The sequence below is a fragment of the Bos taurus genome, chromosome 10 (assembly GCF_002263795.3).
Source record: "Bos taurus isolate L1 Dominette 01449 registration number 42190680 breed Hereford chromosome 10, ARS-UCD2.0, whole genome shotgun sequence".
Lineage (NCBI taxonomy): Eukaryota > Metazoa > Chordata > Mammalia > Artiodactyla > Bovidae > Bos > Bos taurus.
Genome location: NC_037337.1, coordinates 20809953 through 20831910, shown reverse-complemented (window position 1 = coordinate 20831910; position 21958 = coordinate 20809953). Strand labels below are relative to the sequence as shown.

Sequence of the window (21958 nt, the reverse complement as noted above, 5' to 3'; positions counted from 1 at the left end):
ATACTGTGGTGTACACGGCAGTGGAGACACCGCAGAGCCTCTTTGCCCTCTCTCCCCACAGCCACTCCTCCATTGCAAATTCTCTGGTTAATATTAATAAATCTTCCTGACAAACATGCTCTGGACAAGGGTCTTGGAGAACTCAGGAGCTTGGGGAGACTTAAGGATTCAGGGTTGACAGAAGGTGTTCATACTTTACCTGCCCAAGGCCTGACCGTAGCTGAAGGTTATAGAATTAGATACGACCAGCCTTATGCACTCAGTCCTTCATGGGGAGACTCAACCCTGTGGGTCGTGGGGCAAGACTTACTGGAAGGTGCTCACCTTGTGGAACTTTCCATCCTGTCCAGGGGTCCATGGACTCCTCTAGCCGGAGCAAAAGCAGCCAGCAGTTAACTGTGGTTTCTCCAGAAACTGGAGCTCCAGGATACACATCTGGAATTCTGATGGAGTCAGTGCATGCTATTTTTGACCTATTTAGGGAATTCTTAAACTGTAGTCTGTTTAAAAGCTGGTACAAGGTAGGTACCCAATAAATATTTGTTGAATTGGATTAATAAATGAACAACCCTAACTTTTTGAGGCTTCACTGAGATGCTAATCATCCCAGGTGGTGCTCCATACTCAACTGAGAGGAGCTAGGAGGTTGGGTTTCTTTATGGTTTGGGGTGTCTTCTTGTACCTGCAGAGTTGACAGAATTCATCTGAAGTCTTGTGGTGATATGGTGGTATCTCACAGAATATAAATGCAAGTCTGGCAGTTCCTCAAAAAAGTCTAGTTCAGGAGCTAAGAGCCATCAGAGAGGACAGTCATTCCTTTCATGATTCTTTTTGAGCTCATGGTCTCAACACCTGGCCTCCGTTTGAGGAGAGTAGTCAGAAAGGAGTTAGAGGTGCATTTAAAAACCTTTTACAGCTAGATTTCTTTAGATTGACCTACGAGCCTGAGAATCGGAAGAAGTTACTGTAAAGTGTAAGATTGGGGATGGTGTCAGAACCTATAATAGTTTTTGACTCAAACCAACTTGGGCTTCCCTGATGGCTCAGTGGTAAAGAATCTGCCTGTCCATATAGAAGACACAGATTTGATTCCTTGTCCAGGAAGATCCCACATGCTGTGGGGCTACTAAGCCCGTGTGCCACAACTACTGGAGCTGTGCTCTAGAGCCCATGAGCTGCAGCTGCTGGAGCTTGTGCACATTTGAGCCCATGCTTCACAATAAGAAAAGCCGCTGTGACAAGAAGCCCTCGCATTGCAACTAGTCTTCCCTGCTCGCCGCCACTAGAGAAAAAGCCCACACAGCTACAAAGACCTAGCTAAGCCAAAAATAAACAAAAGTGCCCACTAGTTTCCAGCAAATGTATGAAGAAAAAAAAGTCCATACTCAGGCACATCATCAAGAAATTTTAAAAAAATATAAAAAGCAAACCAAGCGTCTTTAAGAGAAGGAGGGGTAGGAAGAGGAGCCTGGAGTGAGTGCCTGAGAAGACCTCTGCTTTCTTCTTCCAGCAGTGGGGAACTGGCAAGGCAGAGTTGATTCCTGGATTTTGAAGCTCTGGCCTTTTCTGAGGCCGGGGACACCTGACCCTGGTTGTCCCAGGCCTTTGGAGTCTATTTGGGTGTCTCTCATCCCTTCAGTTCTCTATAGCTGATTGTCTTCAGTGACCTTCAGACCATCCTTTGTACCTGCTCTGATTCCCTATTTCTAGTTGCTGGGATGCAAGTAGGGGCAGAGACTGTGGTCTCTCTTCTTGCATATTCTAGCCCTAATTCTCCTCTGTTGTTTGATTAAGAGATTTCAATTATAGACCAAATTGTATTAATTGAGGTGACAGCAAAAAAGATTATGGAGAATTTTTGTTTTCCTTGCTGCTGCTGCCGCTGCTAAGTCGCTTCAGTCGTGTCCGACTCTGTGCGACCCCATAGACGGCAGCTCACCAGGCTGCCCCATCCCTGGGATTCTCCAGGCAAGAACACTGGAGTGGGTTGCCATTTCCTTCTCCAATGCATGAAAGTGAAAAGTGAAAGGGAAGTCGCTCAGTCGTGTCCGACCCTCAACGACCCCATGGACTGCAGCCTTCCAGGTTCCTCCATCCATGGGATTTTCCAGGCAAGAGTACTGGAGTGGGGTGCCATTGTCTTCTCCGTTGTTTTCCTTAGTATTTGAATATTTTATATTAACAGGTATCACTTTTATAAACAGATAAAGAAAGAAAAAGGTTATGATGTATGCAAAGATTTAGCCAAAGATTCAGGATATTCACTGAAATGTTGTTTAAAATAGTGAAAAAATAGAAACTTAAATACCCAATAATAGGAAAAAGATTGAATACATTACACAGTGGAAGACTATGCAGCCATTAAAATGCTGCTCTAGGCCTGCATTTATTAGTACAACAGGGTTTATCATATATCAAAGGAAAAAAAGCAGGTTATAAAACAATATATACCATATCATCACATTTTTTTTGGTTTCCTTCAAAAATTCTCTTCCAGTAGTGTGACAGAGTTCATAGAAGCCTCCCATGGCAGAATACCTAAATGCTATATAAAGCACAACAAACATATTTTTAAAGTAACTTGGTGAGGTCCTGCGGAAATAAGGATAATTTCCCAAGTGTGTCCCCCTGAAACAAACAAAATAATACAAAGCAAAAAGGAAATCGTAAGTAAACAGAGAGGTCAACTAAGTAGAAACTTAGAGCTTTGGGAACTGGGTAGGGGTAAGAGAGTTTGGGGGAGAACCAGAGAGTAAAGAGCTACATGTGAGACAACTCTATTCTCCCCAAAGCTTGGATCCTCAAGGGGCTACATTCTTAACAGAAAGGAAGAAGTCCACCTGCTTGCAGAGGGAACCTACAAGCAAACCTATCCAGACTGCAGCACTAGATGTTAACATCAACAAAAATGTTAGCTTCCATGTGAGATCTGCTAACATAGGGATTTGTGGTTGGAATTTTAACGTTCCCTTTTTTTAAGTAAACCATCAGCTTAAAACGTTAAATGGCCCCATGTTATTAATGCTCCTTGAAGTCCAACAGAAGCAAATGGAATTCTCCCTAGAGGAAAGCATCTTAAATCCAAACTTCTGGATTAAATTCAGCCAAATATAAACTCATCAAAAAATTACTGAATATAAATATGTAAGGATTCAAATCACCACAAATGAGTATCAGCAGGAATGATAATCAACAGGCTTAAATCTTTAAGGGGTCCAGAATTTGGAACAATCAGATGAAGAATCTGAAGCTGTTGGGAAGTGTTTAAAGAAACAGAAGATGGAATAGAAAACATAAACCAGAAATAAGAGATTATAAAAATGCCTGGAGAGATGTAGGAAAAAAATAAATTATCAAGAAATAAAAAATTGTATGTAACCATTAAAATTAAAACTGTCATACAGAAGACACAGCTGAAGAAAGTGCACTAGAAGATGGACCTGAAAAAATTAATCAGAATTCAGCAACAGAGACAAGCTGATAAAAAAAGTTGAGGCAAAAGAAGCGAGGTGATCTTTCAGTCATCAAATTGGCTTCTCTATGAGGAGAAGAGAAAGAAAAAATGGGGCAAGGCAATATCTGAGGAGCAAATGACTGAAAAATTTCCAGAATTGATGAAAGACAGGAATTCACAAATACAGGAAGCATGATTTATGCCAAGAAGGATAAATTTGAAGAAATCCACATCTAGACACAATTCAGTAAAACTGCAGAACAATTTAGAACAACAAACTAAAGGCTAGAGAGAAAACATAGAGCATCTGCAAAGAAATACAGCTAAGCCAGTGGCACAATTCTCGGCAGCCAGTAGAAACCGGAAGACACTGGAATGATTCAAAGTGCTAAAATAAAGGGGGGAAAATCTATAAACATTGAATTGTATCCTCAGTAAAGTTATTTTGGGGACAAAGTTTATTTTTTTTTAAGACACTTTCAAATAAGTGAAAACTGAGTTTAACACCTACAGGGTCCTCTAAAGAAATTTCTAAAGAGTCGCCTAAAGAAATTTCCAGTGGATGTGCACCAGGAATACGAAGAAAACCTACCCCAGAAGGAACATGTGAAATGCAAGAAGGAATATCAGTTTTCTCATAAGTTCAACCACAAAATCTTTTAGCATCATATCAGACGCATAGAAATGAGAAGATGTGGTTCACTGATTTTAAAAAGGATCTGCTGGGACTTTGCTGTCTGTCCAGTGATTAAAAACCGAGTTTCCAATTTAGGGGTCATGGGTTTGATCCTTGGTTGGGAAACAAAGACCTCACATGCCACATGGCCAAGAAGAAAAGAAAAAAGCAAAAAGGATCTGTTACCAGCAATTCCACTTCTGGAATTGAAATTCCACTCAAAGGAATTGAAAGCAGTGACTCAAAGTCATATTTATACACCAGTGTATTTATTGGTGAAATGTAAGCATTATTTACAATATTATTTGTAAATGCAGCATTATTTGTAATAGCCAAAACGTGGAAACAACCCAAATGTTCATCAGCGAATGAATACAAAATGTGGTCTATGCCATACAATGGACTACTATTCATCCTTAGGAAGGAATAAAATTCTGACACATGCTATAATGTGGATGAACCTGGAAGCTATTATGCTAAGTGAAATAAGCCAGTCACAAAAAAGACAAATATTGTATGATTATACTGTTATGACCTACCTAGAATAATCAGTTCATAGAGACAGAAAGGAGAATGGTGGTTGCCAGGGGCTAAGGGGAGAAGGCCATGAGGAGTTACTGTTTGCGTGGTACAGAGTTTTAGTTTAGGAAGATGAAAATTTCTGAAGGATAGTGGTGGTGGTTATACAACAATGTGAATGTACTTAATGCCACTAAACTGTACATTTAAAAATGATTGAAATGGTAGATTTTATGTTATGTATATTTCACCACAAAAAGACCTGATAAAAATGTGATTCCATATATTAGCTAGGGAGATATGAAGATTTCTATTAACATTTAGTTATTTTGTTTGAACATTAAATTTTACTAGGGAGAAACATTAAACTTTCAGTTCAGTTCAGTCGCTCAGTCATGTCCGACTCTTTGTGACCCCATGAATTGCAGCACACCAGGCCTCCCTGTCCATCACGATCTCCCGGAGTTCACTCAAACTCACGTCCATCGAGTCAGTGATGTCATCCAGCCATCTCATCCTCTATCGTCCCCTTCTCCTACTGCCCCCAATCCCTCCCAGCATCAGGGTATTTTCCAATGAGTCAACTCTTCGCATGAGGTGGCCAAAGTACTGGAGTTTCAGCTTCAGCATCAGTCCTTCCAATGAACACCCAGGACTGGTCTCCTTTAGGATGGACTGCATGGATCTCCTTGTAGTCCAAGGGACTTGCAAGAGTCTTCTCCAACACCACAGTTCAAAAGCATCAATTCTTCAGTTCTCAGCTTTCTTCACAGTCCAACTCTCACATCCATACAGGACCACTGGAAAAATCACAGCCTTGACTAGACAAACCTTTGTTGGCAAAGTAATATCTCTGCTTTTTAAAATGCTATCTAGGTTGGTCATAATTTAGTTCCTCTTCACTTTCTGCCATAAGGGTGGGGTCATCTGCATATCTGAGGTTATTGATATTTCTCCCGGAAATCTTGATTCCAGCCTGTGCTTCTTCCATCCCAGCGTTTCTCATAATGTACTCTGCATATAAGTTAAATAAGCAGGGTGACAATATACAGCCTTGATGTACTCCTTTTCCTATTTGGAACCAGTCTGTTGTTCCATGTCTAGTTCTAACTGTTGCTTCCTGACCTGCATGTAGGTTTCTCAAGAGGCAGGTCAGGTGGTCTGGTATTTCAATCTCTTTCAGAATTTTCCACAGTTTATTGTGATCTATACAGTCAAAGGCTTTGGCATAGTCAATAAAGCAGAAATAGATATTTTTCTGGAACGCTCTTGCTTTTTCGATGATCCAGCAGATGGTGGCAATTTGATCTCTGGTTCCTCTGCCTTTTCTAAAATCAGCTTGAACGTCTGGAAGTTCACGGTTTACGTATTGCTGAAGCCTGGCTTGGAGAATTTTGAGCATTACTTTACCAGCATGTGAGATGAATGCAATTCTGCGGTAGTTTGAGCATTCTTTGGCATTGCCTTTCTTTGGGATTGGAATGAAAACTGACATTTTCCAGTCCTGTGGCCACTGCTGAGTTTTCCAAATTTGCTGGCAGATTGAGTGCAGCACTTTCACAGTGTCATCTTTCAGGATTTGAAATAGCTCAACTGGAATTCCATCACCTCCACTAGCTTTGTTCGTAGTGATGCTTTCTAAGGTCCACTTGACTTCACATTCCAGGATGTCTGGCTCTAGGTCAGTGATCACACCATCGTGATTATCTGGGTCGTGAAGACCTTTTTTGTACAGTTCTTCTGTGTATTCTTGCCACCTCTTCTTAATATCTTCTGCTTCTGTTAGGTCCATATCATTTCTGTCCTTAATTGTGCCCATCTTTGCATGAAATGTTCCCTTGGTATCTCTAATTTTCTTGAAGAGATCTCTAGTCTTTCCTATTCTGTTTTCCTCTATTTCTTTGCATTGATCGCTGAGGAAGGCTTTCTTATCTCTCCTTGCTATTCTTTGTAACTCTGCATTCAGATGCGTGTATCTTTCCTTTTCCCCTTTGCTTTTTGCTTCTCTTCTTTTCACAGCTATTTGTAAGGCATCCTCAGACAGCCATTTTGCTTTTTTGCATTTCTTTTCCATGGGGATGGTCTTGATCCCTGTCTCCTGTACAATGTCACGAAGCTCATTCCATAGTTCATCAGGCACTCTATCTATCAGATCTAGGCCCTTAAATCTATTTCTCACTTCCTCTGTATAATCATAAGGGATTTGATTTAGGTCATACCTGAATGGTCTAGTGGATTTCCCTACTTTCTTCAATTTAAGTCTGAATTTGGCAATAAGGAGTTCATGGTCTGAGCCACAGTCATCTCCCGGTCTTGTTTTTGCTGACTGTATAGAGCTTCTCCATCTTGGCTGCAAAGAATATAATCAATCTGATTTCAGTGTTGACCATTTGGTGATGTCCATGTGTAGAGTCTTCTCTTGTGTTGTTGGAAGAGGGTGTTTGCTATGACCAGTGCGTTCCCTTCGCAAAACTCTATTCACCTTTGCTCTGCTTCATTCCGTATTCCAAGGCCAAATTTGCCTGTTACTCCAGGTGTTTCTTGACTTCCTACTTTTGCATTTCAGTCGCCTATAATGAAAAGGACATCTTTTGGGGGTGTTAGTTCTAAAAGGTCTTGTAGGTCTTCATAGAACTATTCAACTTCAGCTTCTTCAGCGTTACTGGTTGGGGCATAGGCTTGGATCACCGTGATATTGAATGGTTTGCCTTGGAAATGAACAGAGATCATTTTGTCGTTTTTGAGATTGCATCCAAGTACTGCATTTTGGATTCTTTTGTTGACCATGATGGCTACTCCATTTCTTCTAAGAGATTCTTGCCCACAGTAGTAGATATAATGGTCATCTGAGTTAAATTCACACATTAAATTTTACTGGGAAGAAACATTAAACTTTAGATATATATAAATATCCAAATGTACAAATAGAAAAATGTTTAAAGTGATGGATGGTAGGTTTTCAGGTGCTTTTATTTTCTTATATTTTATATTCATATTTTTCTATGTATTTTTTCTTTTTTTTTTCTATGTATTTTTAAATTTTTATTTATTTGGCTGTCCTGGGTCTTAGTTGGTGGCACACAGGATCTTCATTGAGTCATACAGGCTCAATAGTTGTGGCCTGTGGGCTTAGATCTCCAAGACATGTGGGATCTTAGTTCTCTGACCAGGTATTGAACCTTTATTCCTTGCATTGCAAGGCAGATTCTTAACCACTGGACCACCAGGAAAGTCCCGCTTATCTGTATTTTCTAACTCTCCTAAAGTGAATTTGATGGACTGCAAGGAGATCAAACCAGTCAATCCTAATATTGAATCCTAATATTGAAATCAACCCTGAATATTCATTGGAAGGACTGATGCTGAGACTGAAGCTCCAATACTTTGGCCACCTGATGTAAAGAGCCAACTCATTAGAAAAGACCCTGATGTTGGGAAAGAATGACGGCAGGAGGAGAAGGGGATGACAGAGGACGAGATAGTTGGATGGCCTCACTGACTCATTGGGCATGAATTTGAGCAAGCCCTGGGGGATGGTAAAGGACAGGGAAGCCTGATTTGCTGCAGTTCTTGGGGTTGCAAACTGAGCGACTGAACAACACAAAAGTCAATTTATGAAAGTTATTTGGTAGGGCTACATCTCAGCCTCCCTTTTCCCGCAGGACTGGAGGTGCAGCAGCTTCCCTCTCCCACCTATCACTACCCTGACCTGGAAATCTATTCTGCTGCTTCCTCTTGACTTTGGCAGCTATCCATCTGCTGGTGTCACATTTAATACCTGATTGAAGTTGGCCCTTGGTGTTCCAGTGAGGAATAGGGTTTCGACAGACAAAACCTGGGAGAAGTGATTCCAGCAGAGAGGATGTCATGAGCAAAAGTGCAAACTTTACAGTGTGAACTTTGGGAAAGACAAGGGGTCCAGACTGGTTAAGTCACCTTTCCCTACCATAAGTCATTATTATCATCATTATCATCAATGATAAAAAGCTAGTCTTTTTTACACTTGATGGTTTACAAAGTCCTTTCACAGAATGTCATCACAATTCTGAGAGGTCAGACCTATTGTCAAATTTTGTAGATGAAGAAATTTTTTATTTCTCTCTCTCTCTTTTTGTTCTGGATGTGAAGAACAAACATAAATCAAGAACCTCTGTTACTGCGGCAGGGCAGGTCCTCCCCTCACTGGCACACAGCTGCTTCTGCTTATCGGGGGAAATCTTATCTCTGCTCTAAGCTGCTAAAAAATACCCTCCCCAGCGAGGGAAAGGGTACAACTATGGGCAAATTAACTGTCACTTTGGGAGACTGGGCTGCATCCTACTTAGAAAAGTCACAAACCAACCCTCCCCCATCCCCCATCCAGGGAGCAGAGAAGAGTTATGGAGAAAACGTTCTGCTTGGAGGGGAATCTATGGTATTGTGATCTAACAAGAAATAGTTGCTCTTTGGCCCCATTCTTGGCACAGAGCTCCTAAGACACTTGGAATTTCCAGTGTTGAGAGAGGAATGTTGCTACATTGATGAAGTGACTTTTGGAAAACCCTTAGGTACCAAAGGGATGCGGGCTGGTTGCCAGAGGGACCAACCTTGTGATTAGAGGGCTGGAACCTTTGGTACCTGATCCATCTTCAAACTCTGGATCAGAGAGAGGGGCTGGAGATTGAATCAATGGCAATGAGTTCATCAATCATGCCTATGTAATGAAGCCTCCACAAACCCTGAAAGGATGAATTTGGAGAGCTTCCAGGTTGGCGAACACATTGATTTTCTGGGAGAGTGGCACCTGGAGAGGGCACGGAAGCTCTGTGCCCTTTCCCCCATACCGCACCATGTGCATCTCTTCCATCGGTCTGTTTCTGAGTTAAATCCTTTTCTAATAAACCAGAGATCTAGTAAGCACAATCTTTCTTTGTGTTCTGCATTGCTCTAGTCAATTAATTGACACCAAGGCAAGATTTGATGGAAACTTCGATCTATTGCCTGTTGGCTAGAAACCCAGGTGATAACCTGGAGTTGAGACTACTATCTGAAGTTGGGGGAGGGGCAGACTTGTAGAACAGAGCCCTTCACTACCTTGTGGGATCTGATGCTCTCTCCAGGTAGTGTCAGGGTTGAGTTGAATTGTAGGACACCCTGCTGGTGTCCCAGAATTCCTTGGTGCTGTGAGACACCTGCCCCTTCCTGACACACATTGGAATTGGGTCCAGAACCTTTAGGATCCCTACTGAGGTGGCTCCTGCTTCTCTCTGCTTTTGGATCCATTTTGGAGGGAAACCTTTTCAGTGTCTGGGGCATGCTTTTCTCCTTTAGTGTTCCAAGGAGGACAAAAGCCTTTTTTCACTTGTTTTCCTCAGCAAAGTGGAGAGACCGATGCTTTCACAAAGAACTACTCTGTCTAGGGCCACCTGCCTCAGCAAATGGAATCTCTGCTCACCATTGGCTCTTCACAGAGCGGGTTTGGCAGAACCTAAGCTGTCTGCACCTTCAAGGCAAGGGAAATTGGAAGGGTAGCTTCTTTCTATTCTACCTTATCATGAAGGGACTAAAAAGATTTTGAACAACCATCAATGACAAGTGTCCATACATGCTGTTGCTTAGTTGCTAAGTCATGTGCGACTCTTTTGTGACCCCATGGACCCCATGGCTCCTCTGTCCATGGGATTTCCCAGGCAAGAAGGCTGGAATGGGTTGCCATTTCCTTCTCCAGGGGATCTTCCCAACCCAGGGATTGAACCTGCATCTCCTGCATTGGCAGGTGGATTCTTCACCACCGAGTCACCGGGGAGCCTGTCCATACACAGACAACCATGATTCACCTTCTAATATCAGTGTGGAGTCCTTCTCTCATTGCTTTCTGTGTCTAATTAATGTTGATGATTTAATTTCTGTGCTCTCCTAGTCTCTCTCATCCCAGTAAGGCAGCTTTCCCAGCTGAATGTTCTGCTCTCTCTCATAGGGAGTTAACTATAATCTAGTGGTCAAAGGTCCAGGCTCTGAGGTTAGGCTACCTGGAACTTAATTCTGCCTCTGCAAGTTACTAGCTGTTTAATATTTAACAAGTTACTCAGTTTCTCTGCACTTCAATTAATTATACTACCGACTGGACTGGGTGGCTGAGAGGATGACATGAAATAACACGGGAAAGAATACAGCCCATTTCCAGGTGCATGTTGTGTGCTTCATAAGTGATAGACACTAATACAATCAGTATCACTGTGTTTCCAATCTGAGGAGTATTGCTAATTCACTATTTGTAGAGCAGAGAAAAATGATTTCACTGCTGCTGAGTGAAATAGCTAGCTTTTCCTTCTGGTAAATTCCCAGCCCCGCCCTTTCCTCCCAGGGCCCCTTTAATGACTCACCCCTCAGGTATTCTCACTCCTCTCTCCCAGACAAGTGTCCAGAGGGAGCAGTTGAGGAAGTCAGTTGTGTCCCTGCCTGTGGTCTAGGGGAGGACTTGAATCCCGGGTCACAAGCTTCTCAACTGTCAGGTTGCCTAAGGTTGAGGAGGTCACGTGGTTGACCCAAAGATGGGCTTTGGGCCCCAAGCAGCTGCTTTTGGTGCTCCCCCGCCACACATTCTCAGGCCCCCTTTGATCTGAGCTGTGCCCACGGTGGATATGCCCCCCGCCCCCCTCAACCGGCCTCCATCCTGCCAGCACCTCATCCAAAAGGCCTGTCTCAATTTTTCTCTCTGAGTTGACAGAATTGTGGTGAGAGGAGAGGAGAGTTAATGCCTTGGGGGGCAACCCTCATGGTGGAGGACATGGGTCAGTGCCCCAGTCTCCTGTCTTTCAAAGGGTCAATTCTCTTTTTTTTTTTCTCTTTATGGATCCATTGACTGTAGCCCACCACGCTCCTCTGTCCATGGAAATTCCCAGGCAAGAATACTGGAGTGGGTGGCCATTTCCTTCTCCAGAGGATCTTCCCGACCCAGGGATTGAACCCATGTCTCATGTGTCTCCTGCATTGCAGGCAGAATCTTTTACCGCGGAGCCATTGGGGAAGGCCCTTATCATCTAAAAAATTAATAAATAAATAAACTTATTGTTTTGCTGTGCTGGGTCTTTGTTGCTGCTCCGGCTTCTCTCTAGTTGTGGTCTGTGGGCTTCTCAATGTGGTGGCTTCTCTTGTTGCAGAGCATGGGCTCTGGGTGCGCAGGCTCAGTAGTTCCAGCATGAGGGCTCTTTAGGTGAGGCTTCAGGCTCTCAAGCGCAGGCCCAATAGTTGTGGCTCAGGGCTTAGTTGCTCTGTGGCATGTGGGATCTTCCTGGATCATGGATAGACCTGTGTCTCCTGCATTGGCAGGCAGACCCTCCACTACTGAGTGACCAGGAAAGCCCCAAAGGGTCAATTCTGAGCTATGCCTTATTACTCTTCAGAGTGTCTCTGACAGGACTGAGCTCCACAACAGTAGCTAGCTCAATAGATGGCTTTTCGGGGCATCATCTCCTTCCCTGACTCACATTTTCTACTCCATCTCTCTGACCCTTGGGACCACCCTCCGGAAGTCTCATGTTTTGGCCTCAGACGGTGTTTTCAGGGGAACACAATCCAAGCCCTCTGCCATGTTTCCTCCTCATTGTTTATCCTCTGGATGTCTTTGTGTCTAGGATCCCTCCCTGTCTGGAAGGAAAGAGGGCAAAAGTGGGAACAGAAATGAATCTAACTCCTTTGGAGATGGGAAATCATATTTTATGTACCTACAGCTTTCTCATCTGTTATCTCACTCAAATTTTAGCAACAAACCTGTGAGGCAGATTATTATTAGCCCCATTTTATGGATGAAGAAAATGAGAAGCTGTGAGAGTTTAAGTAAACAGTCTAAGGTCATACAAAAACTTTAAAAAGGCAGGTCTATGCTCTTTCATCCATGGGGTCAAAAAGAATCAGACACTGAGCAACTGAACTGAACTGATGCTCTTTCAGCTGCCTTCTTTTATGGGTGAGATCCTCTGAAAGAGTCCTCTGGAAGCTGGACTTTGAATCAATCAAGTAAGTTTATCAGTTTTTCTTTCTTTCTTTTTTTTTATTTCATCCTCTGGCATGTGGGATCTTAGTTTCCTGACCAAGGATTGAACCCATGTCTCCTGCACTGGAAGCTTGGATTCTTAACCACTGGACCATCAGGGAAGTTCCTATCAACTTTTTTAAGTTAAATATTTTAACAGCATTATTTAAGTAGAGTTGACATTCAATATATTGCCCATATTTAAGGTGTACAATGTAATGAGTTTTGACATACTTATGTGCCCGTGAAACCATCAGCACAATTAAGATAGTGAACATATGTATCACATCTGAAACTTCCCTCTAATCTTTCCCTCTGCCTTTCTATGCTATTTTCCCTTTCTTGGCAACCACTAATCTGCTTTCTGTCACTTTAGATTGGTTTGCCTTTTCTATTTTATATTAATATAAATGGGATCACATAGCATGTTTTCTTTTCTTATCTGATCTCTTTCACTTAATGTGATTATTTTGAGATTCACCTATGCTGTTGTGTGTATAAATAGTTTCAGGCTTCCCAGGTGGCACTAGTGGTAAAGAACTCACCTGCCAGTGCAGGAGACATAAGAGACACGGGTTTGATCCCTACATTGGGAAGATCCCCTAGAGGTGGGCATGGTAACCCACTCCAGTTTTCTTGCCTGGAGAATCCCATGGATTGAGGAGCCTGTAGGCTACAGTCCAAAGAGTCACAAAGGATTGGGCATGACTGAAGTGCTAGCATGCATGCATAGTTTATTCCTTTTTATTGCTGAGTAGTATTCTGTTGTACCACAATTTCTTCATCAGGTCATCTGTTCATGGACAATGCTTTTTGGCTCTTACAAATGTACATGTCATGTACAAGTCTTTGTATAGGCCTATGTTTTCAGTTCTCTCAGGTGAATATCTAGGAGTGGAATGTTCAGTCACATGATAGGTATATTTAACTTTTGAAGAAACTTCTAAACATCTTGTCAGTGTGGTTGTATCACTTTACACTCCTACCAGCGATGCGTGAGCCTGTGCTCACAGGGGATTGTCCACCACAGAGAGTCCCAAACAGACCTACACCAAGACATATTACAATAAAAGTTTCAAAAATTAAAAGTAAAGAGAAGATCCTAAAGGCAGCAAGAAAAAGAAAAAGGTTTAATAGCAAGGTAACCCTCCTAAGACTGTCAGCTGATTTCTCTACAGAAACACTGCAGGGCAGAAGGGAGTAGAAAAATATATTCAAAAGTCTTAAAAGGGAAAAATCTACATCCTAGAATACTCTACCCAGTAAGATTATCATTTATAATAGGAGAAATAAGTAATTTCTCAGATGAGCAAAAACTAAAAGAATACAGCAATACTAAACTTACCCTAAAAGAAATAGCGAAAGGTCTTTTCTATATAGAAAAGAAGCAAGAAGATATAGGAAGAAATAAATCATAATTGGAAAGTAAATCACTTAAATTAGCCAGTATAGAGATCAAAGGGAAAAAAACACCTATTTGTGAAAGTGATGATAAAAAAAAAAAGGAACAGCAAAAGGGTTAAACAGGAAAATGTGAAAAAAAAAAGGACATCAAAATCATAAAATGTGGGAAAAGAGAGTAAGAACATGCAGATTCTTCTTTTTTTTTTCAGAATGTGTTTGAGCCTCAAACAAGCAAAAACTAAAAGAATACAGCAATACTAAAGGCTGTATCAGCCTAAAGCAAACAGGTAGGTAGGGGTTAACATACTTGAAAAACAGGGCAGCCACAAATAAAAAACATACAATAGATTCACAAATGCCAAACAGAAGAGAAAACAAGCATGAAATAAAAGGAAATTATCAAACCACAAAAAGAAGCAAAAGAAGAAACAAAGAGTCAACTGGAAAACAAAGTTTAAAATGGCAATAAATACATATGTATCAACAATTACCTTAAATTCAATGGACTGAATGCTCCAATCAAAAGACATGGAGTGGCAGACTGGATTAAAATTAAAAAAACACGAATCTACCATATGCTGTCTATAGGAGGCACACCTTTGGGCAAAGGACACACATAGGATGAAGTGAGGGAACAGGAAAAGATATTTCATGCAAATGAAAGTGACAGGAAAGTGGTAGTTATAATACTCATACAAGACAAAATAGACTTTAAAGCAAAAGCTATAAAGAAAAATAAAGAAGGACAATATATAATGATAAAAGGACCAATCAAGAAGAGGATTTTATTAATACACTCATTGATATAGGAGCACCCAAGTACATACACAAATGCTAACAGACATAAAGGGAGAAATTGATGGGAATACAGTAGTAGAAGATTTTAACATCAAAGGACACATTTTCTAAACAGAAAATCAATCAGGCAACAGAGATCCTTAAATGATACAATAGAACAGTTAGACTTAATTGATGTTTTCAGGACATTACACCCCCACGCCCACCCCCCAAATCACGTTCTTCTCAAGTCCACATGGAACATTCTCTAGGACTGACCACATACTAGGGCACAAAACCAACTTCAATAAATTTAAGAGTATAGAAACTATTTCAAACATCTTCTCTGACCGCAATGGACTAAAACTAGAAATCAACCACAAGAAGCGAAAGGACAAAAAAGCCCAATTACATGAAGACTAAACAACATGCTACTAAAAAAACAAAGGATTAACAAGGAAATTAAAAAATACCTTGAGACAAATGAGAATCAAAATGCATACAAAATATATGAGATGCAGTAAAAGCAGTTCTTAGAGGGAAATTCATAGTGATACAGGCCTTCCTTAAAAAAAAAAATGAGAAAAATCTCAAGTAAACAACCTAACCTACCACCTAAAAGAATTATAAAAAGAAGAAAAAACAAGACATAAAGTCAGCAGAAGGAAGGAAATAATAAAAATCAGGGAGGAAATAAATAAAATAGAGATTAAAAAAAACAATAGAAAAAAATCAATAAAATCAAGAGCTGGTTCTTTGAAAGGGTAAACAAAACTGACAAACCTCTGGCCAGACTCAACAAGGAGAAAGGAGAGAGAACCAAAATAAATAAAATAAGAAATGAAAAAGGAGAAATTGCAACTGGTACTACAGAAATTAAAACAAACAAACAAACAAAAAGAACAATTATATGCCAACAAATCTGACAACCTAGAAGAAATGGACAGCTTTCTAGAAACATATAGTCCAACCAAAACTGAATCAAGGAGAAACAGATAATTTGAACACACCAATCACTAGAAGAGAAGTAGAATCTGGAACTTAAAAACTCCCTACAGGGACTTCCCTGATGGTCCAGTGGTTGAGTCCATGCAGGGGCTGTGAGTTTGATCCCTGGTGGGGGTACTAAGATCCTATATGCCATCTGGCATAGCCAAAAAAAAAACCAAACAAAACAAAAACTCCCTACAAACAAAAGTCCAGGACCAGATGACTTCACAGGTGAATTCTACCAAACATACAAAGAAGACCATATACTGATTCTTCTCAAACTCTCCCAAAAGATTGAAGAGTTGGGAATACTTCCAAAAACATTTTATGAAGCTACTCTCACACTGATAACCAAAATTAAAGATACTATCAAAACAGAAAATTGCAGGCCTATATCTTTGACAAATATAGATGCAAAAATTCTTAACAAAATATTACCAAACAGACTCCAACAATACATAAAAATGATCATATACTATGACCAAGAGAGATTCAACCCAAGTTCATAAGTGAAGAAAGCGAAAGTGAAAGTCGCTCAGTTGTGTCCAACTCTGTGACCCCATGGACTATACAGTCCATGGAATTCTCCAGGCCAGAATACTGGACTGGGTAGCCGTTCCCTTCTCCAGGGCATCTTCCTAACCCAGGGATCAAACCCAGGTCTCCCACATTGCAGGCAGATTCTTTACCAGCTGAGCCACCCGGGAAGCCCCAAGTTCATAAGGATTCTCCTTTTCTCTTAGTTCTGCTATCTCTCCTGTCAAAATGTTCCTCTTTTGCTTAAGTTACAGGGAGCCATATTCTGTTGCTTCCAACCAACCATCTCTTATGGATAGAATTGTTTTGTTACATTGCCTGAATTATTGGTTATTGTTAAACATTTTTATTAGTTTATAACTTTCACCTTTATATTTTATCTCCCAATTACATAATATGTAGCTGGAAGGAACCACTAAGTATCAGGGTGGTTTGTTAAACAGCATTTGCTCAGGCTTGAGGTCCAGGATCTAAGTGATGAGATCTGGGCCCTTGTGCCTGAGCTTGGTGCTGTAATGGGATGAGACTTTAAGATCTTATGGGGAGAGGATGAATGTGGGAGGAATGTGGATTGTTATGACCAAATGGTGACAGATTTAATTTTCTAAAGAAGACCATATGTATGTGTTTAGTGCATTCTACATGCTCTTCTTCCAATATAACCGATACTTCTTCTACCCAGAGGTGGGGGGTTTATGTTCTCATCCCTTGATTCTGGCCAGGGGCTTGTGACTCAAGACTAGGACATGGGCTTCCCTAATGGCTCAGTGGTAAAGAACCTGCTTGCCAATGCAGGAGACATGGGTTCAATCCCAATCCCTGATCTGGGAAGATCCCACATGCCACAAAGCGACTAAGCCTATGTGCCACAACTGTTAAGCCTGTGCTCTAGAGCCTGGGAGCCTCAACTACTGAGCCCACATGTCAAAACTACTGAAGCTAGAGTACCTAAGAACCCTTGCTCTGCAATAACAGAAGCCACTGCAATGAGAAACCTGTGCCCTACAACTAGAGAAAAGTCTGCACAGAAATGAAGACTAAGCACAGCCAACAATAAATAAATAAATGAAAAAAATTATATATATAAAAAAAGACTAGGTCATGAAAAGAATGTAGTGCCTACCTGAAGCGTGCTCTCAAAGCTGCTGTTTGGTAAGGAAGCCCAAGCCACACCGAACAGTCATATGTATGTGGTGCAACCAGTTGTTCTGGCTAGTTTCATGCAGCGGTCAACGTCAATAGCTAGACATGTGACCGCTACAGCTCCTAGCCTTCAAGTCTCTCACCAGACGTTGTGGAGCAGATAAGGAGCCTTCATCACTAGTGAATTTCTTACTCATGGAAACTATTCAAGATAACAAATGATCATTGTGGTTTGAAGGCACCCAGTTTTGAAAGTGATTTGTTATACAGTAATAGAAACTATTACAGTAAAAATGTGAAGTGTTTGTATTTAAAACTTTTCAGTGAAGGAGGCACCTGAAAGCTGTTAGCTTCAAGGAGAAACAAAACCATATTGCAATTTTTGGAACTTACTGTGAAATGGGATTGTTAATGAATTGTGCCAATCTTTTCCTTAGATTTTTTTCTATCGGTGTCTGTGAAAAATATTTTTAAATTAAAATATTTAGTCATAAAAAGGAATGAATACTGGTATGTACTACCAGTGGATGAACTTTGAAAACATTAGGCTAAGTGGAGGCAAATTTATAGGGACATAAAGTGAATTAGTGGTTTCCAGGGAGAAAGGGAAGGGGGAAATCGGGAGTAACTGCTAGTGGGTATGGCACTTCTTTTGGGGGGTTATGAAAATAGCCTGGACTTAGATATGGTGATGGTTGCACAGCCTTGTAAATATACTAAAACCTACTGAGTTGTACATTCCAAAAGAGTGGATTTTATGGTATATGGATTATATCTCAAAAAATTAAGACTATTAAAGTTTTCTTTGATCAGCCATAAGTGAGATCGACAAATCTGGCTATACTGTCTATATGTGAAGATCAATTTTGACAAAATCATTGACAAATTTGCAAAAATTAAGACAGAAGTTGTAACGTTATAATTCATTCTTATGACAGACCAATATGTAAGTGTATGTTTTCCCTTTATATTTAAAATAAAAATTATATGCATAAAATTACAATTATTAATCTGTTGCTTTTTTCTGTCTTGTACTGCCATATATATATATATATATGTAGATAATCTGTAACTATATGGCATGTATATCTATATGACATATATATAGATATATTTATTTGCCTTGTTAAACATATGAGCATATAAAGTCAATAAAAGAAAATTATTATTTTCCAATTTTTCTGGCTATTATTGTTTCATACATGATTAATACTGAAAATCATATAGATAGGGTTTAAAAATTATATGCTTCTTTTGTCAAATGTGTAAAGTATGTCATTGATGTTAATACTGTTATTGAGAGTCTAAGAAAAAATCAAGGTCTACACTGGAATGGCAATGAAGGGAATGCAAAGGAAGGAGATAGATAAGTTAAGTACAGATAGATAGATACTCTGTGAATAAAACAGTTCTGTACAGTTAGGGGGAAAGGAAGAAGGAGATGTCAAGTATGAAATGTATCTCTAACCTGATAATACCCAACAATTCTTGGAGGCTTGGTCTATAAATACAGGCACCCAATGCCTAGAAATGCCTCTAAACATAGAAGTTCCTCAATACATATTTTTTGTGTGAATTAAAGATTAGATAGGACACATCTTCCATCCATCTTTTTACTCCAGCTATTACTATGGCAACCAATAGCTTGCCCCTGTCACCTGAGAGTACCAGCTTGCAGGTATAGCTCCTATCTTTTACGCCTCTTGCTCGGGGGCGTCTTTGCTGCAGCACTGTGGAATACCTACCATTTTCTGACACTTGTGTAAAGCTGGAAGAGTGAGGGAATTAACAGTTAAAGGGGAACTTTTGACCACTGGGGGTGAGGGTGAGTAGACGAATATCCTGTCTCTGGAATCACATTCTGTATGGCTCCACAGAAAGTGCTGGGACAATGTTCCAGTTGTTCGAGGTGGCCACCAGCTCCACGTCACTTGTTTGGATGGCTTTTCCGCTTTCCCATTTCACTCTTCCCAGTTCCCCATTTTTGTCCCCTGTGGTTGCTCTCCACAATAACCTACCTGCATCATCTCATTCTTTTTTAAGGGTTTGATTTTCGGCGGTGGGGGAAGGCCACTCTGAGACAGATTCCTACATAAAATGTGGTATAGTAGAATTAGCACTGGACAAGGACCCAGAAAACCTGGGTTCCAGACCTAGCTTTCTCACCAATCTCAAATGAAGAGGAGTGTTTTTATTACTATTTTCAGATGTACATGTACTGACAGGAAAAGATCTCCAAGTCATTTGTTAACTGAGGGGAAAAAAAAAAGCAAGTCAAGAAAAATGCTTGCAACATGGTCTGACATACACAAAAAGGGCAGGCATGCGTGTGTGCAAGCTCAGTCGCTAAGCTGTGTCTGACTCTTTGGAACCCCAGGGTCTGTAGCCCTCCAGGCAACTCTGTCCATGGGATTTTCCAGGCAAGAATACTGGAGCGAGTTGTCACTTCCTCCTCCTTCTTCCCAACCTTGGGATACAACCGGGGTCTCCTGTGCCTCCTGCATTGACAGGAGGATTCTTTATCACTGAGCCACCTGAGAAGCCCAGCCATATGTACCATATACAGGTTAATAAACTTAGACAAAATGGTGGGGGATCACAGCTTACTATATATTTTTGTATGGCTTGAATCCTTTACAAGGAGACTGTATTTTGTGTAATTTAGAAACAACAAGAAACGTCCGCTTCCAAGGCCGTTGAGTCACGCTTGTGAAAGTGGAGAGCGGAAGTCAACGCTCCACGAATACAAGGTGAGAAAGAGGAGCTGTGCTCAGATGTGCGCGCTAGGGGATCGGGGACCAAGGTCGGGCGGTCGAGAGACCGGACCCGCGGGAGGGAGGGCGGCTGGGTCTTTGTGGTCGCCAGGGGGCAGATGTGCGGAGCAACCCAAACCTACAACTACCCACTTTTCCCCGGGCAGGACTTCGCAGAAATTATAAATTCCATCCCTTAGCTGCAGTTCAGACAGATCCGAGGGTTTTCAGAGTCGAGGGGAGCCCCCCCACCTCTGCCCCACGAGGAAAGCTAGCGCTCTGAGCAGTCTGCAGGCTTGTTCATACCACATTTACGCGCAACAACTCTTTTCTCCGCCCGCACCACACCTCCCGGCCCCCACCCGCAGAGGGGAAATTGAGTCACTGGAAGGCGAGGCCAGAGTCTCCAGGGGAATGTGCGCCAACGCCAGTCCTCAGGGCCTTCCAGATGCTGGGAGGAGGGGGAGGGACCTCAGGAAAATACACAGAGTGGGGTGAGGGCGGGGGGAGCGGCTGGCTGGGCGGGAGCTGAGCCAGACACATGGAGAAACGCTGCCCAGGATCAAAGGAAATATGACATTTGAAAAGAATGCGCACGTCTGCTAGTGCTGCGGAGCAGGGGGCGGGGGGGCTGCGGGGTGCGTAGGCGGCGTGTCGGGGATGGTGAGCTAGAGCAGGGGCAGGGTCTCTACCCCTTCCCGCCTTGCCTCGGCTTCCCACGGCCCTCGGTCAGCCTCTTAGGTGCGGGTTGGCAGTCCGTCTCAGGATGCTCCTCACTCTCTCTCTCCTTGGGTCTCTCCTTTCTTTATTTCCATGATGAAGCTGGAAGGGAAATGTAACCTGAGGCGACAAACCAAAGCGGGGGTAATAAGAAAGGAAAAAAAAAATCAAACCAGGCCACCTCCCCTCTCGGCCTCGGAACATTCTTCTCTCCCCGCCGGCCTGGCTTCTTCTCCCCGCCCCTCCGGCGTCGCGGTCCTGGGCTCGCCGCCGGGGCAGCTCCGCACGTCACTGGGGTCCCCCGGGGCTGGGGGGTCCCCAGGGCGGGCCGGAGGGAGGGCGGGAGGGGAGGGGGGCGGGCAGTCGCCTCGGCCGCGGCGGAGTTCGGGCCGGCCGGGCCAGCCCTCCCCTGCGCCCTGGCCCCGCCGAGCCTGTTTCTCATTAGAGTAGCGGGCGCGGTCCCCGCCCGGCTCCCAAGTGTTTGTAAACGTCTGAGCCTAGGGCCGTCGCTTAACCCCTTCGGTGCGGGGCCCGAGCACAGCTGCGGGCTGGGCCCTCAGCTGGAGGTCTTTAGATTAAAGGTAGCTGCGGCCTGCTGATAGGTTTGTAGCCTAAGGTCTGCGTAGGGGGAATGGTACCAACACCCATGCACCCACCCTAACCGACCGGCATCTGAATAACTAATTTCGACTTAAATCCCTCCCGCACAACAGGACCCCAATATGCCTGGCCTTTCTAGGAACTCCAGTCCGAGTCTTTCTTCCTTCTCCCGCCCAGGTGACAGGTGTCCAGCCCAGGGGCCCACCCGGTCTTGGGACTGCTGGGCGCCGGTAAACCTGGCCAGGATTATCAGGAGAGCTGGAGCGGGATGCCAGCGGAACCGAGATTCATTCCCGACTAAGATTCTAGGGAGGAGAGAGCCGGCTTCCCTTGGAGGCTAGTTAATGGCCCCTCCGGGTGGCTGGGACTAGGAC

General features: G+C 42.5%; 1 long non-coding RNA gene across 1 annotated transcript; it reads right to left on the bottom strand.

Moving 5' to 3' along the window:
- Positions 1-19680: 19680 nt before the first annotated feature.
- LOC101905010 (uncharacterized) lies at positions 19681-21432 on the bottom strand. Its single transcript, XR_236050.5, has 2 exons — positions 21166-21432; positions 19681-21086 (listed from the first exon to the last, which is right to left on the bottom strand). It is a non-coding gene; the product is annotated as an uncharacterized lncRNA (long non-coding RNA).
- Between the last annotated feature and the right edge of the window lie 526 nt (positions 21433-21958).